The 19,192-nt window shown below is 34.3% G+C and overlaps 1 protein-coding gene across 2 annotated transcripts in view; it reads left to right on the top strand.

The window, feature by feature from the left end:
• The first annotated feature begins 7,406 nt into the window (after positions 1-7,406).
• Positions 7,407-19,192, top strand: part of LOC116342964 (lachesin-like) — a 69,580-nt gene continuing 57,794 nt past the window's right edge. For both annotated transcript variants that reach the window (XM_031770809.1, XM_031770808.1), the window contains exon 1: positions 7,407-8,845. The gene's annotated coding sequence lies outside the window, so the exon portion shown is untranslated. The remainder of the gene's footprint in view (positions 8,846-19,192) is intronic.

Below are 19,192 nucleotides of genomic sequence, written 5' to 3'. Positions count from 1 at the left end.
TGACGTATACTGTTCATCGCAAATCAAATGGCATTTGCCATTATAATATATATTCATACATTGTTTTTTTTTTGATAGGATAGATCCGTAAGATCTAAGCGTGCATACGCCGCCGCATGATATATCCGTTCGTTTTTCTGTGTTGCTTCGACGCGCAAATCAAAGCAGGCGTGCCAATCAAAGTATGTATCATGCGGCGGCCTACGCACGCTTAGATCCAGCTCTTGCGGAGATCTTACGGATCTATCCTATCCAAAACACAATGTATGGGCATATTTCGTGAATTTGGTGAACGTTGCTGGTGTGGCAGGAGTTGCCTTGTTGCGAACGTCTAACAACATGTTTGCCAAGTATGGAGGAAGAACGGAAGCAGCGCGATCTCATCGCACTCCATATAAAGCAATGTAATTGGTTTCGATCACGCAAATGTGCTGCCACCTGGTGTCTCAGAGTTAAGCTGATATATCACACATGCTTCTTGCAAATGCAGAAGAAGAGGAAGGAAAAATGTTTACATAGGGTTGAACTTATAAATGCCAGAGAGCTACAGTGTTCAAAGTGTGATCGCCCTTCGGGAAGCAGTCTCTATATTGATCTCACATATCGAGAGGTAGTTCGGCGCAGTACACGAAGCACATTAACTGGCCAACGACTGTCGATTAGCGATATTAGTGAAAGACACGACTGTCTGAAAGTCGTACATATCAATAACTACCAAGAATTTTGGCTATAATTGATTTTTTTTTCCATAAAAATCAATATTGAATTGTGATGCTGTATTGGAAAGTAAGGAATAAGCTATGTTTTAACTATAAAATGACATATTTTACTCATTGGATACCATTTTGCATAAGTTTTGTATGAAATTTCTCATGGGTCCAAAAAGACCCCACCTGTGCGCTTACGTTACTGTTTTAGCCTGTGCGGTTAAGGGTTAACAATGCAAAAGGAAACATAATAATTCGAGAGGATTTACCAGCAATAATAATAAAATTATTGTAGTCGTCGTCGTTGTCGTCGTATTTATGATTAATGAATCTGATTACAGGTTTAAAATGCTACGATTTTGTCATCAAGACGCGCTCGCGTTCACTCTCTCTCTCTTTGGTTTTCTTCTTTCGTCTCTATTGTTTCCATGATAAAAGTTTTCCGAGTATTCTCATCTCTCATTTTTCGTATTTTGTGTGCGGCACATTGTGTGTGATGTGCCTTCAACCGCGTGGGTCTATATACGTTGTAATCCCATTTAATATGGTGGCGCGAATGAATGTTGAACGCAGTGCACGAAGCACTTTCTTATTTTGATGACATTTTTATCCGGTCGACCCACATGTGTATTTTCGGTATTTGGCATAAGTTATGCAATTGCATGTGCGCTCACCGTGAGCGATATACACACACAACGCTTCAGAGAATTTATAAAATTTTCATATTGGATTTTGTGGCCCCAAAAACTTTTACGTGTGTCATCTCGAATGCAAATCTCTTAGTCGGCATTGTTCACACACGATTCACAATTCACATCGAACATTGCTTTCTGAATGAAGAAAGCATACCACAAAAATACACATCGCATAGATGTATGTGATTTAAGAGTGGCCTATATTAGCCTGAGAAGTTTGCCAGCCACATTCAAAACTTTTCTTGCTTAATTTTTCTTTGCAATTAACTACAAAGACCACATGATTTATATCGAATTTTCGAATTTCGAATAGAATGAATGGTATTTACTCTTCGAGTAAGAAACATATTAGAAGTTCAGACTAACATGTGTGATTGCGTGCATCTTCTCAAAATCTTGAACACATCAACTTCCTTTTATACATTTTATAGCAAATCTGTTGATTCAAAGTTTCATTTTGTGTTTTTTTTTTACCATGATCAACACCAAAGAATGGTATAAACACTGAGAACGTTTTCAATGTGATTTAAATAAGTCTCAATAAAGAGAAAATACATCGAAATGTTGTAACGACATTGTTTTTAATGGTTGAAAGGAAGCTTTCTTAAAGGGGTGGACAGCAATTCTAATAGAAACTAAATGAACCAACACGAAAACATTAAATCTTAAATTGTACTACCTCTATTTTGTAAATTCTCTCTGAAGTAAAGGTAAATGGGAAATATTCCATTTTTTGCTGTGAAAAATGTGTTTCTTTTGTTTTGGCATTATATATAAAATATTGATTGCTTTGGTATTGTCAAATGAGACTAAACCATCATGAACCGCGTCTCCATTCTCTTATACTGCATAAAATATCAATTATAATATGAATTCCACTTCCGTTATAACAAATAGAATTTTAAATTTCAATCTATAATTGTTGGCGGTGTTATATTTACTGTTGAAAGCACAAATTACTGGATTGCTTATTTCAATATAACATAGAAGAAATTAACTGGAAATCGGCTAAGTTTTCAATTTCGATGGAAATTTTTTGCTTTAAAATTCTGTGCTATATACCATTCCCGCCAGCAAATACACAACATACGCACATTATTATATATGAATACAGTAGGGGAGAGGTCCGTAGGTTGAAACGGTCCGTAGGTTGAAACAGTCACATATTTTAAAATATGGCAACTGGTAGCACTGTGGTTTATACTTTCAAGTCGCTGTATTTTTAGCAGCTAACTTTTCATGGTAGACTGTCTTACTAACTCCCATTCCCTATGTTTAAGTTAGATCATACCAAAAAATTTGTTGAGCAAACTTATTTTGACATTTGCACCACAGTTTTTGGTCCATTTTAATATGCCGAAGGAATTTTGAACATATCTTTGCATCCACAAGAATTTTCATGTCAGGTAAAAATGGTGACAATGTACGTAGGTTGAAACACTCGAAGGTCCGTAGGCTGAAACACTATATAACGCTACGTGTTTTAGAGGAAAGTGCATACTTAATTTAAATAAATCAAATGGAACATTCTAGAAGCTCATACTACTATGTTCAACACACAGAAGTCCATGGAATTTTTGTCCGAAATTGGAGCCGTGCAGCCAGCTATGCCACAGAAAAAATCCAATCGCGGTCGTAAGCGTATGAAGAGCACAGTTCTCACATCAATAGAAAATATCGCAAAACTCAAGAAAAATCGGTAAAAGCGTGAAGATGCGAAAAAGAAAAAAAGCACACAGAAGCGAAAACTTTCATCTCAAAAAGAGCCAGCCAAAAAGCGAACACAGCCCACACGAGCAGCCGCCTCAAAGAAGGAATCGTCATCGTCGTCGGATGAAGATGTGGATTTCTGTATGATCTGCATGGAAAACCTGCCAGCCAAATTAACCAAAAACAACTCAATCGAATGCAACAAGTGCCAGCGGCCATTTCATTTAAAGTGCGTTAACATGAGCCGAAGCTAATTTCACGTACCAAAATTGCGACTCGGATGCCAATCTGTCTGACGAAAATTAATGTAATTTCGTTTTTTTTCTTCTCTTTTTCATGTTTGAGGCCTTTCTGATAAATAAATGAACAATAAACACTTGATAGCTAGTGTTTTTATTCCATTAATTAGACCTTTTTCTCAATTGCAATGAGTGTTTCAACCTACGGACCAAATTTTTTTTTGGAAAAAAATCATGTGGTCGGAAAATTGGTCATAACTTTTTTGTTCTTGAAGTAATTCAACTAATTTCTTCGGCAAAAATGTAGCCACGAACATTACCTTTTCAACGATATATGACTCTCCGTAATATTTTCTTTAAGTAATTTTTTTTGGCTAAAAATCAAAACCCGTTTCAACCTACGGACCTCTCCCCTATATATTTCTGATCGAAATCAAATTTGTTGGAATATTACAGCGTATTCAAATAACAAAAATCTTTTACAAGACATAGATATATTATAACCCAATATAAAATAGTTCCATCGTATGCAATTAAGATTAAGAGGGATTGGAAATGGCTGGAAAAATCAAAGGAACATTGAACATGATTGAGTACAATTGAACTTGTGGTGTCCAAGAATGGCAACAAATAATGCAACACCAAATTTAATATAAGCTCTGCATTGATGTGTGTATACAAAAAATTATGTTCCATGCATAACTATTGTATTTAGTCCAACTATATGCTTAAATTAGTTCGATATATCTATTGAAAATATCGAGAGGAGAGTATGTTTTTATTCAGACATTACTCAGCCATAAGCGCTGAATAACATACTCTCTTCAATAGATATAGTCCAAAATATTGAATACTTATGAAATATGGAATATCCTGTGGATTGAAATCAAGTGCTTAAATATGTTCAATAAAATCATCAATCGTATTTTCGTATGTGTTCGTTATAAAATTATACAGCTGCCAAAGTTTTATATTTTCAGACAGCATAACGCTCATTAATTTCGAGTATAAACAAACATTTTAAAATTGGATCGAGGATACTCTGGAAAAAGAGACAGACAGAGATGTGTACTGCTAAAAAGTTTCATTTCAAATAACAAGGCAAAGTACATATATAAATATTTGCACTTAAACTTTTCAATATGAGATATCCGCGCTATTAAAATATTTATGAAAACTCTTTAAATAGAGCGAACGCCTTTTTCGCTCTGTTCATATTGTGCGATGCTTAATAGCGTTGCATTTTTTATACATTATAAAAATAAAAAGAAAATCCCTGGGACAGAAATGGTACAACGGTCACAAAACTTCCGAGTCGGAAGCAGTTCAGACACGCGTTTATTTATTACATTTTTCGTTGCATTTATATACACCATGCCGTCAAAAGATTAAATCATCAATGACGTTGTACGGTGTCGTTGTTTTCGTCATCGTTCACTGTTCGCGCGTATTGTTGCCACTGGTTTCTGATTCGATTTTTTTATTCACTCTAAATTAAAACATCATGAAACTGAGCACTTGAGCGTGTTTCAAGTTCAGTTTACACTGTGTACTACACAGTGTGTAGCATAGTTTGCTGTAGAATATTAGTTTGCAATGTACACAGTTTTCGTTGATGTTTTTTTCTTGATTGTCATCATCGCGCAGTCAATTCCATGAAATTCACATTTAAAAAAAATGTTTAATTTTAGTAAACTGATTTGCATGAAATGTGAGCAGTATGTGCATTTCCATTGGACATCGTGGACGCTCGTTCGTTTGCCTTTGCAATTGACAGCAAAAAAAATGCAATTAACTTAAATGTTAAAAAATTTCAAAACTTTTTCCACTCGAATTTCGTGCGCTCTCTATTCCATTTGTTTATTCAATGAAATTTACCAATTCTGTAAATTCAGTTAAGTTGTTCTTTCCACATTTCTCTTTCTTACTCGGTTGATCTTCTAAGTGTTTCGTTGCATTTACTTTAAAACAATCTAATGAAAGAAGTGGAGAAAAGAAGAATTGCCAATTTTAATTAATTGCACATTGTGTTACAGTAGCGAAATGAGAAGAAGGAGAAAAATAATGTGAAATGAACATTTTCTGTCATTTTCAACTAGTTCACAAATAATTATGTCGTTGCAGTTGGCTTGTGTTTGATCTCATTTGAGCAGCGAAGGACTCGGTTTCGATCGAAATGCCGTGCATCGTTCACTCGTTCTTCTGTCTTACTCAGCGAAATCTCATATGTGACGGTTTTGTTTTGCAGTGAAATTTCTTATTATTATTTGTTGAGCGAGGGGGAACATCTGCCAGTCTTTTGCTCCAACTGATTCAATTTCCTTCATTTTCTTAATTGAAGTTTTTTTCTATAGTGCCCGACTGTCGTCACTCATCCGAGTTCCTTTACTCTCTCTCTCTCTCTCTCTCTCTCTCTCTCGCCGTGTCTGTGTTTCTAAGTTTGCCAGCGAGCGCATATTTTTTTTTGCGAATGAGTAAAAGTTTTATAACAACATTTGAGTAAGAGACTTCACAATTTCAATTGGCATGCATTCATCGTGGAAACGAGACACACGGTCGTTTACGGCAAAACACAACGCAATATTACTAAAATGAATGTTTTTTTACTTTTGAAATATAGAAATGTGCGCACATAAAATCGTATCACTGTGTGTATAAAATGAAGAACTTCGATGGAAGTAATTCGATTAATTACTATTCTGTGTTAATGATTATTGTGCGAAACGTCTGCTTTCATTATCGATTAAGCTAATTTCATTAATTATTTTAGTATTCATTTTGAAGCATAGATGCTTGAATATTGCGTACGCCGCTTACTACTCATCTAGCTGTTGAATTGGAATTAATTGGCAAATAAACACGCAAAAAATGGACGATCTGACCGAATGAGCACCAAAATCAGCATGCATTAATCAGATAATCGAACTAAATACGGATTCTGTACGAAAAGCATGGCTGGCACAATTGAAAACATCAAAATAAACAGCCGAATGAAAGAAATCAAATGTGGAAGTGATATTAATGACCATCAAATTATGGAGGTTTTTTCAAAGGTTTTTAATAATCTTTTATTCCACACGCTCACCAATCATTTACACACAACTGTTTATACAATGTTTCATATTATTTTGTCCGTCTTTCTTTTATCATCCTCTTCCGTTAGTCATGCATATAAATGAGTCGATTACATCCATGCAAAGCGACCAATAATCGTTACCGTTTATATATGTACGCTAACAAACTTTGAAAGCATAACAAACCGTTTTTCCACTTTTCCAACAATTTTCTTTTGGTTCATATGTGTGGTTGTGTGGCTGTCGGAACAGCAAGAGTCAAATGCTCGCTTAGTTAGTTGCTGCGCGCCCACTTCACCGTGTTAATACTCGGTAACATTTCATATAATGTTAATAAAGATATGTTTGCATGTTACATTCAGCCATAAGACAAAACTGACCTATCATCATAACACACCCAGATCCGGATTGAAAACCCCATGCATTTCAAATCAACGTTGCAAATGACCAAGCTGTGTGCAATATCTTAACACCATTGTTTGATGGAAAATCTTTTTCATCGAAAGGAGTCCGAGTGCAAAAAAACAACAACAACAATAGCGGCAACAACACCGATCAACAACAAAAACACCATCAGTCAAATACATGCAAACATCATTCTGTTTTTCACTCGCGCTAAAACCATTTATCTCGAGACAGATTTCGCATGCTACTTTCTCTCGTTCTACTTTATGTTCTTGTTCCATTTCAAGGAGTTTTTCATGTAAAATTTTCAATGCGAAACAGTTTTTCTGTTGCACCGTCGCGCGCATGCTCAATATGCTGTCATTTCGGCCAAAAAATACTCCTACTTTTCGTTTAGAGTGGAATTCTTTTCGTCATACAGTACAAATTATTTCCAAACCGCTATTCTCCTTCGGTTGGAATGTTCGTGCACGAATGTTGCGTGATTTCTCGTATTCCCCTTCGAATTTGTGTTTCGTTTTGTCTCTCTTATTTGTAAAATGTTACACATCACATTCAGTTTTATCGCGACGCTCGGCCAATACACACGGCTTTATTATAATTTGCCGTACGATGACCGAGATTTTTCGTATACGATTTCAATTGGATCAACTATATAGTGAATAAATGCAATACGATTGGTATAGTTTTACAGCACCCGTACTTAATCCAACTGACTGACGATTATTGAATTTAGATAGCAAGGACACGAAAATACATAGACAAATACACGCCAAATTTATGGGCGAAATGAAATAAACAAAAAAAAATGGCAAGCTTTCAATTTCACATCTTAAGCCAAACAACAGTGTATCACCGATAAAAACCGCTTACTATCAAGTCTATTTTTTTGTGTGTACAAATCCCCATAAAAGTATAAGACTTTACAGCATCAAATTTATGTGTATCGAAATATGAGTATTTTTTGCCGGTGAGATCAAGGCATCGTAAGGACATGGGATAACCAAGAAAAAGAAACAACAAAAATGAATAATAACAAATAACGGTCTTACGTGATATTATTAGAGAAAAAAAAATTGTTTGGCAAAAATACACATGACGTGAACTGCTAGAATTGCTTAGCAATATATGAGCTCTCATTTTTTCTGTGCACAACTAGTATTTTATTTATTGACGGAAAAAAGACACACATTCTTCCCTTCATCGCAGCCGTCGCAATCACCCTCCGAATTTGATTGCATTTATACGATTGACAAACGTAGTGCGTCTCATCTTGGCTTATTCCGTTTGGATTTTATTGGATCACCTTTGAAAACATATTATTAATATTACCGAATATTACAACGGCACAAATAAAAAGATTGCAAACGCAGATGCACCAAAAATAAAAACCATTCGTTATTGGATGTTGTCAAGAAAAACAAAAAACAAAGACACGATTGCTGCAAACAGAAAAAACAACTAGAAAAAGTTGTAAGTTTGTGAAACACAGTTTATGCGAAGAGAACCAAAGAAAAAAAAAAGATATATGAGTAATGATGAGCCACCAACACACACTTTTGTTTCAAACAGTGTTGAAATAATATTTTCCCATACAATCAAGCCAATAAAATTCTTAGTGTAAAACTTTTCAGTCCTTTGATAATAACGAAATAGTCCCATGTGCGTAAAATTGTGTGAAAAAAAAAACAAAACTCCAAAGACGACAAATGTATAAGACAATTTTTTTCTTGCTTGGTCGCATAGATTGTCAAAGTTCTCCTCATGTGTGAGCGTGAATGTTTCTGTGAGTGTTTTATTTGAAGAAAATAAAATTAAATCAGATTTGATGTGAATTACGTGCAAACAATCAGAAAACGAGACATTTGAGGACGCATTGAATGTTCTAATGCTGTTGAAATAATTTAATTTTTGTGGTTCAATTGTAAGCGAAACTTAATCATAAATTCAATCAAATGAATTGACATCGAGCGTGAAAAATTGTTGATCATCGATATCTGTCTACAAATAACAAAGTAAGTCTCTCTTTTTTCCTCAAAATGTCAAACGTAAAATGTGATTAGCTTGTATGATGATTACCAAACGTATGAAATGGAATGTATACATTACAAATTCTCTCATCATTTCTGCTGGCCAAAGTCCCCTAGCTAATTAATTTTTCACAAAATATTAAACCAAGTACACACAAAACAATGTTGACCGAAAACTATGACAAAACAACAACAACAACCCCATTCGTCGTCGCTTCATAATTTATACACAACAATGATATGCGAATGTGTGTTATACTTTATGACAATCTGAATTCGCTCGATTCCGTTTGGGAATTGGCACAAATGAAAACATGAGCGTAGAATCGGTGCAATATACAGAGAAAAAGACACACAAATGCATGCGGTGCAATGTGTGTTGCATGCGATTCATGGAATCGAAAAATGAATGTTCCACAATCATGGCCAAAGTGCAAATACAATGTCGACTGGATTATTTTCTGGTATTATGTATTGAATTGAAATGCAATTTTCGTGTGGAGCCCCAACAACAAATCCACCGCGTTCATCTGTTCGCCGTTCTCTCAATTTCTGCCGAACGTAAAATGAATTAATTGGCGTGAGAGCACGAACACTGACGAAAAACCCCAATGATTATTATGGTACGATACATTGTTATTGTTCACATTTTTTGAATTTTTTTTTCACGTTCTATCTCCGTTTTATCTGAATTGTCCTTTTGAGTTGCAGCTACAATAAAATTACCATTAAATTCGCGGTGTGCACGCGAACTGAACGACGAGCACTGTTTTTATGTTGTACGCTGTTGACGCTTGGGTGCAATGCAATGCAAACAGACAACAAAGTTATCCACGTACAGTCGTACACACACACACATTTTCATTTATTTACATTGTATGTATTTATCCATAAATGCATTTTGAAATATCGAAAGAGCAAACATGGTAACATGCTTTAAAATTTGTCTCGGAATCGCAACGAATGGATTCAACATTTGGTGGTGGCTGTTTGAACCGAAGTCGAAGTCGACACACACACAAAAAAACGTCATTTTTATTGGTATGCAAACGACTCCCGAACTAACTGCATCGATGTGAATTTTGTTTGGCCACATTGAAGTATGCCATCGGTCGCATATTGAGAGACATCTAAATTTTTTTGTTATTTCTCTCTCTCACACACACACTGCGTTGGGTCTTTATCATGTGTGTTTTTGCTTTAATTTGCCAACGTTTCTTCTGCTGGCATGTGGTTTTGTCAGTTTTGTCTTTTTTGCATTTTCTTTCCTTCCTTTCCTGTGTGGACTGTCGTTCATCGCTCTTTCTATTCCCCGATTGAATTGTGGATTGTCGGTTGTGTGTTTTGTGCTGGTGTTTTTTTTTTCTTTCGTTTGTGTGTCAACTTTTTTTATGTCGTTTTTCCATCATTTTGAATTGACTTACGTCCATACAAAACTGTGGCCGTGTTTACAGTATTTCCATTTATTTTGTTGCTGATACTATTGCTATCAAACATTCAATGTCCAAAAGAATTTGTTTCATTTGACACTTTTTGTCAACATTCGATACCACAAACAATCATGGTCACTGTGTGACTCCATGTGCATACTCATTTTCTTTCTTGTGTTGCTGTATTTTTTGTTGGTTCTATGATTGAACTGAAATAGAACAAACGAAGCACACACACCATGGGGTCAATCACGAAATTCTAGTGCATCTAGTTTTTGATAAGATTTCACTATAAAACTAGAAAATTCTAGTGCGTGAAGTTGGCTCTCAGTAGATTTTCATATAAATTATATGGCCGTTGTTGTGAAGTTGGCTTCGTTTGTGACGTCATTCTTCGCACTAGATTTACTAGTTTTTCTAGTTTTCACTAGCGTGATTCGCCCCATGACACACACACACACAAGCTCATACAAAAGAAATTGCTCCGTCTCTAGGACAACAACGTTTTTTTTAATCATTCATTTGTTCGGCTGCAAAATAATGCCAGGAAAATTTTGACGTGGAAGAACTAGTTGTGGTAGTTGAACTATTCGTTTCATTTGTCGTGTAGAAAATTTAATTTCGTACACAATAAGAGATAAACAAAACACTCGCTGCAAATTGAAATAAATTCATGGTTTTTCCGCCATTTTTTGTACTTGATTCATGTATGTATTTTTGTTTATCTTTTATACTTCAACTTGTCGCTTTCATTGTTGTTCTTTTTTTGTTCATTCTATCGTGAAATATTCGCAAAGGGTCTGTATTCTTCTCTGTCTATGTATGAGATCATCACGATCATAATTTCTTTTCATGCGGTCTATAAAACATTCCATGCAACTGTATGCACTCCCTCTAAAAACGTACTATTTTTTTATCATTTTTGTCTATTTATGAATTTTCTCTCTTACTGTGCATGCCATAGACATTTCCATTATTATTTCTTTGGGTGGTGGGTCCATCGACCCATATCATTCCTGTCTCAGCAAAATACAAATTCATTCGCAGTGCGAATTTCGCACACGCTTCCGAACAATTTATGTACAGAGTGTGATAAATTTGTAACATTGACACAATAATATGTGTACTCCACCTCGTTTCCATTTCTTTTATTCGATTCGCTATTTTTTTATTGCGTATTATTGATGTCATTAAATTTATTGTTATCATTTGAAATCGTTCGAAAATTGAATGTAATATTCGAAATAGTACAACATGTTTGCACAATGTATGGTATGAGAGATCTTCGATAGCATACTGAGGTGGTGAAAAGAGATACGATAAAATATTTATGATCAATATCGTATACGAATCTGCATTGAGGTTTTTCCCGTCTTTTTCTATTTATTAATAGCACAACGGAAGATAGATAAAAAAAATCGACTTTGGTTTGTTCGGTTGAATATTGGTTTTATGTTATGAACTTCATTGAATTTGTTTTTTAGTATTATTATTCATCCAGCCACAAATACGGTTGAAAATAACAGAATCCTTTTCATTATTTGATTATTTGCAAATCAAATCACACATTTTTTATGCAGAATCCAATTTTCAATTCAATAAATTTATTGAAGCTTTATTGATTTGCCACAATAATTTTAATGAGCTAAATCAACTGTGACAATATACATTCAAAGCCATAGCATCGTACAATCAAAATCATAAATTCCATTGTTTTATGCCTTTGTTACATAAACATTCCATTAATAATTGTACACTTTGAATATAATGAGAAGGTAAATTCGAATCGGTTTCTGAATTTTGACTAATTTATTAACGTGGCATTGTTTGCAAGCCAAAGAAAATCCGAGTCAACCATTTGCCACTTTTATTTAACTGAAATATGGCCATAAGTACCGGTACACGATCTAGTTTTTCCGAGCGCCTTTTAATTAAAAATTTAATCAAGTGTTATATAGGAAAGAATACACAGCTGAATTGATGGAAATCGTGAATTACATGTTGATTTATTAAACTGTTTATCTGTGGGTTTACCTTGTACATTCAATTATTATCACATATTACTTGTAATCGATTACAGAAAATAAAGTGTAGGTTATATGCACTATAATCCATCCAAATACATCCGTTTTCATTGTGTTTCAATGAAAGGGAAAGCTCTTTATTTTCAACCGACACATGGATAATAATCAAAATTGGTGCTATTTGCGTTTATTGACATCATTGTAAATTGAACCACCATTGGTATTATTACTATTTTCGATTCGATTTCAATTAGCGATACAAGAATTTTTCATTTTAGCCTTGTAATCGATATTCAATCATAGTCAAAGACATTCTGCACATTTTAAAGCTTAGTCTTATTGAAATTCCAGTTTTTGTAATTCCAAATAGATATATCAACATGGAAACATCAATTAAATTCATCACTTTACATGCCCATCGGCAAATCAAAGCATTTAATGCTTGCTTTATCCCAAGATGAGCCATGAAATAACATATCTAAATTTCATTATTTCTCATATTATTAGTCTTAATCAAGCGCTTATAGGCAAAGTTAATGAACATTAATAACTGACATACTCATCAATTATCGAATTATTATGAAATGTTTTAGTTTCTGCTCAAAACCACTAAAGCAAAGCATTCCCTTTGAAATTCCTTTGATTTATTCGATTTATGAAATTCTATAGCTCTATAAGTAATCGAATAAAAAACCTATATCGAAGTGAAAGATTGAGTGACGAAACCAAAATTCAAGACACAAAACGTCTGATATTGAGTTACACTTTTTTGAAAATTGTCATTTATATTCGTTGTAAAATGTTATTAATTATATTGAGATATTAATAATATCATATTACATATGAATGTCCGAGAATGAAAGAGAGACTTCTGACTGTCAGCATATTTTGTATGGTGGTGTTACATTTCAATAAGTTGTGAATAGAAGTATCGTTTTCTTTCTTGGGCAATCATATGATATTTTATGAAGAAATATACTTCGTGCAATAAATGAATAATTCATTGAAGTCCAATTATATCAGCATAGAAACATCGTTCATTATATTTATATGCAATTTTATTGAGAAATAAATACATTTCGTAGAAACTTTATATCACGTAATGAAATACAAATAATGTTGGTTAGATTTAGTAGAATATTCGTTTGTTTTAATTTTAAAACATGTAACACACGACTGATTCATAAATGTTTTATAATTTTTTTAAGCAGAATCAATTAAGTAATTATTGGACAAGTTAAAAAAAACATCCATATTACTGACAATTGACATAACTCATTTTTTTTAAATGAAAATTACTAATTTGAGTCGATAATTACAATGTTAAATTATATTTAACCCTCTTATAGACCGGACCATACAGGATGGGTAATATCATACATTATTCAATAGTATGTATTCGTTGTTGAACAACGATTTTTGTTTTTGTTTTTCATTAATATAATTACAAAAAATAACACTGAACAATTGAACATATTTTAAAGAGTAGAATTGGAATTGTTATCAAAAATGATGGGTTATGGTAATGTAGAAAAAGTGAAAATTGATAGTGTCTTTATTTATTCATTCATTATACTAACAATGTATTGAAAATAATACTCTTGTATGTTTTTTTTTTTTTTCAAATTCAATATCGAGTGTCAATGTCAAAACTGTAATTAAAATGGAACACATTTATATGCGGAAACAAACATTGATTCATTTCCGTATAGAGTAAAAACTTCCATTGAAATACCATCCATATCATCTTCCATGTTGACAACGGACAGCTTTTGTTTTGGTGTGGTTTATATGTATTTCAAACATGAATATGATGCTTATATATGTAATTATCGAGAGCTTCCGACTTAGTTAGAGAGAGAGAGAGAGAGAGAGAGAGAGAGAGAGCGATGAACTTGATAAATTAAAATGATGACTTCACCACATTCCCTCAAAATTCATTGAAGTGTTAAAATGGTATGCAATATGGACCACAGTCAAAGCTAAGCTGTGCACCACACGGTTCGGATATCATTTTCACCCGAAATAATGAACGCACCTTTTATGGAGATGAATCTATTTTGAAGGATGACAAAATCGGCAATAAAGTTTTATGGTTTCCTCTTTCTCTCAATTGGCATTGGGACTCCGTTTCATCAATTTGTTCGGTTCAATATATTGAGTGTGCGAGTATCATGCGGTTGTTCTAAACCAATCGACCTTTTTTCTCCCCACAATTTCAACTCACGTGAGTTAGTGGCGCTGTTGCTCCGGCATTATGAGTATTATCATAGCCAGAATGAGAGCTGATGAATGATATTCCATTGCTTCTATTATTCACTGTCTGAAGTGTTAAATTGGCGATGAAGATGATTTTGATGGTTTCACAATGGCACTCAAATACTCAAAGGGGATAAACGTAAATAAGCTATGCATTCGATCAGTTTACTTTGTTTTACTGCCTTTTTTTCTTTCCTACTTTGCACTGTGTATAATTTATTTGTCGCTTGGTGTTCGAATGTGTGGCAATTTATTTTCCATTTATCTTGTTGTCTGTTTTTTTTTTCTTGTCACATTCCGAAGCATTTATTTTTCATCATCAAAAACGACGCTCATCCTTCCCTCTTTCTCTCTTTTTTTTAGTTTGCATTGATCGTTTTAATAGCCTCATTTAGTGTGTTATTTTGACAATCAATCGCTTTTATGAGGCCAACAAATTGGTTACGTCATTCTGAATATCTATGGAATGCCTTGAACTTGATATCAATCGCCTTGCATGCTACCGATTTTCCATTCAACATACACAAAGACTCCAAGCAATAAATTAATAGTTGAGGTTCAAAATCACCGTGAAATATGATTGACTTAACTCATTAATATTCACACCAGCTGAATTATCAAACGAAAATGAGTGGAACTCAATGGGCTCAACACTCAACTGGATAGCATTTATAATAGCAGAAAAACAAAGTGTTCGTGTTTTACGAATGCACATAAATCACGTTTACAACAGAAAATGATTTATACGCGTCTGTTTCGATAAATATAGATCATAAAGAGAAAAAAAACCGAAACAAATTTGTATCGATCATTTTATGACAGTAGTCGCAAGACTACAAATCAAATGAATAAAATATAGTACAAAATAATGAATTAAATACTGAAATAGAAATAGTATCGTGGCAGGAAAAGCGATACGCATTGGTATGACAGGAATGGTTGTAGAAAATGGACTGCAAAGAATGAATAAAATATGTGAATCCAAATGACTTTAAAAACGCATTTCGATTTGGTTCGACTGATTTCATTGCTTTTTCGAACAGCAAAAAATATATGAAAGGCTTTGAAACGGGTTAACGTGATTCGCATCGTTGCTGCATATATCGATACCACGCGAAACTGTGGCATTTTTCGGAGAATATCGCTTTCAAGTTAGTCAAATTTATTGAACCGTAAATCATGTTTGAAACTGTTAGATTTTTTACTTTTTCTTCTCACGATTCGGTTCCATTCTCTTGCATTTCTTTTTCGTATTTGTCGTTCAATGTCTATAAATAAACCCGGAAAATGGCAGCAATGCAAGCATTTCACCTATCTATTTTGCAAAGGTGAAAATAGGGAATGTAACAAATGTGCACCCGAACACAAAAAACTAGAAGAATCCATAACAACAAACTATATAAATGGAGTTTTATCGATTCTCTGCATTTTCTCTTTCCATTTCTTTTCACAGTATAAACGTTACATTGACGGTTCTTTGTCGCATTATTAGACTTCATTCGGGGCTTATACATGTATTGATTTCCTTTTCAGACACGTTATTGCCATAGAAATTGATCCACTTCCTTTGGCGGTGTCTTCATTTTGGACAAAGGGTGGTGTTTTCCATTAACAAATCACCAAACATTTGGTCGCGATGTAAAATAATCTTTATGACTTTCTTACAACAAAAGTAAGCTTTCATCCGAACTTACTTTGTCAAATCAACTGAAATAACCTACTTTCGCCGTGAGACTTATAGACGTAGAAAAAATACGAAACTCTTTACAAATATTGTTGTCATAATAGCGGAATCTCTTTCACTCAACTGAAACAAAACCGTAGTCAATTTTGCACAATCAAGACAAAAGTTTTTGATGCTAAGCTGCTTCCGTCATTCAAATGTTGTTATGTATGTATGTGAGGATATTATCTCTTAGATTGATGCGATCAATATGACTAGGAGTGGTAAAACAGTTTTGTGGAGAAAAAAAGAGTATTTGTCAGAATCACTGAATTATTGAATGCTTGTTGTTTACCGCTGCATTATAACTGTGTCAATTGTGCGGTGTGAAGTAAATTCTCTGCTTACCTAATCCGCGCGAAGCGATGCTAATGCTTGCAAACAATGAATGTTGAATGTATATGCAAAAATGCAGGCAAATAGAAACAAAATACTACTTAATCCGATCATCAGTGCCAATAAAAAGGATTTTATTTCGTTTCGGCCGTGCTCAAGTAATAAAGCGTTAATAAAGCGGATTGAATAAGCATTATGCCATTGATTGTGTGTAAATGTGAATGCACAATGTTTCACTCACATTCTCATGGTTCTTCATATCGTTTCCAGCCTTTCAAGCGAACTAATGTGAATATGTAAGTACATTGTGGTATAGTGTGTCTCTGTTGGTGTTGATAGCTTTGCGAATGTGCAATACGTAAAGCATCTCGTTAATATCTGCAAATAGTGAATTTCCTAGTATTCTCTTTCCCTTCTCACTCTTTCCATTTCATTCATTCTCGTTCGCTCGGTTCGTTCGCTTACATCGAAATTTCACATTCGTAACACGCATCAGGCTGCTAAATATATATTATGAAAACCGCTTCATAAATTTGCATGGATGTCACTTTGCAAAATGTTTGCTCCAGTTTCACCAATTGAGCCATATACCACCACAGGAAGTGTGCACTGTGTATGTGCAATAGATGCATCGTGCATTTGGGTTTGTTCTTTCTCTCTCTCTTTCTTCCCCCAGTCATTTCTGAATACACAAACGACAACAATGAAGCGCACGGAACAATTCACAAGTGGATTCCTTTCGTATCGTTTAGTTTACATAAGCGTTTTGTGTTTATCCTAATATTTGACATGCTCAACGTGCGCGCCACACACACACAAAGCTAGAGAGACAACCACTCAGCGTTAGCACATAGAGACAAAAGCCATGTGTGTGTATAAATATAGAAAAATCACTCTCTTATTCTCTTCAACAAGCTTGAATTTTAAAATGACGTATTGATGTTTGCTTGTTGTTGACAACTCTGTTACATCCAAAGGCGCACTGTATACTCCGTGAACACGCTGATATGACAACAATAAATATATTGTTGTTTTTCATCGACGATATTATAGATGCATTGAATGCAGCTAATGTTTAATAATACAAAGCAAATCGGTTTACGTGGTTAACCGATAACTCCGGGCACTCTCGACAAATGTGCGCTTAGCAAATAATCCCGATTGCACTGAATCTAATAACTATAGAAGTATATTGAATGTCATTGCGGTCACTTCAGCTCCAAAATCCACTATAGCTATTCGAAATTTCGCTTGCACATCGCGCCACTGAATGATACTACTTCACACAACGTGAGCAAGTGAGCACACTGAATTTGTGTGTGTGTATGCGCGCTGCTAAAGAAGCTTATATTCACGTTTATCCATAATTTTCGAATTGCGTCCATTAAACATAGCTTTCAGGATGAATTACTAATGAAGACTAATGAATGTGAACGCGATCTATAAAATAAACATTAATGATATATATCTACCATTTGACAAATTTGCATATGAAGCCCGAATATCCAGTAAAAACAACCAATCAAATCGAATTTTAATCTCTTAATGGATCGCAAAACATTGACAGACACCACATTCCGATCGATGAATTCGTGAAAAGTAAACACAACGACAATAGGCGAAAGGCAATTGAAACAATTGAAATTGGTATTATGTTAACATAAAGCTTATAGAACCTTGGTTGCACCAATGATGGCCATAAGATAGCAGTTGAAACCACAAATGTATAATTTCACATTGAAACCACATTTCAGTGACAGTTTTCCTGACAGCAACAGACAGAGAAGAATTCACTACCAACAATTGTTAACACATATAAAACATCAATTCGTATCGAGGCAGAGATGAAAATAGCAGTAATTCGAAACAGAGAATTCATCATTTTGAGAACTGACCATTTATCAAATTAGTAAAATCAATAGAGCTGAAGCAATGCAAAATTTATGCTGGGGGACTTTAGTCGTTCAGTCGTTCAGTCGATCCCATTGTTATAACATGCAACACTGACGCCGTTTACTTGGCATTCATTCTCTGATTCGGATGTGTTTTGGAGATGACAAATTTTGCCGACTTTTGCACATATTTCCGGCGTTCATCGAAAACAATGACTACCCCCTAAACTGTATTGTCATCAATTTGCAGAAAAAGTCATTTTTTATAAGAATCCTTTCATTTTGAAAATCGGTTTCAATTTTGCTCTGTCACCAAAAACCATTTTTACTTTTACAAATCGTCCAACATATTCGTCTTTGCTCATATTTCATTCAAAGCGGAATGAATAGAAAAGCTATGGGTAAAATTAAAATTATGACCATTTAATTTTAAAGCTCAACCAAATAATTCACATTATTTTGACGGGAACAGTTTTTGCAGACACACTATTTCCGAATCATCAATTGAATACGTATCAAATTACCTTGAACAAATTAAGTGAGGCGTAAATTCAACTTGCCGTTAACCAAAGAAAATTAAAATTGTATTTCATTGACATCACTCACGAAGCCATGGCGCGACACTACTGGATTTAAATTAAACATTTAAAAGTCATTGCTTTTCTAGA

The sequence above is a fragment of the Contarinia nasturtii genome, unplaced genomic scaffold (assembly GCF_009176525.2).
Source record: "Contarinia nasturtii isolate CC-2019 unplaced genomic scaffold, AAFC_CNas_1.1 Cnas_scaffold_928, whole genome shotgun sequence".
NCBI lineage: Eukaryota > Metazoa > Arthropoda > Insecta > Diptera > Cecidomyiidae > Contarinia > Contarinia nasturtii.
Note: the sequence above shows the minus strand (reverse complement) of the source record. Positions and strands in the feature narration are given on the sequence as shown.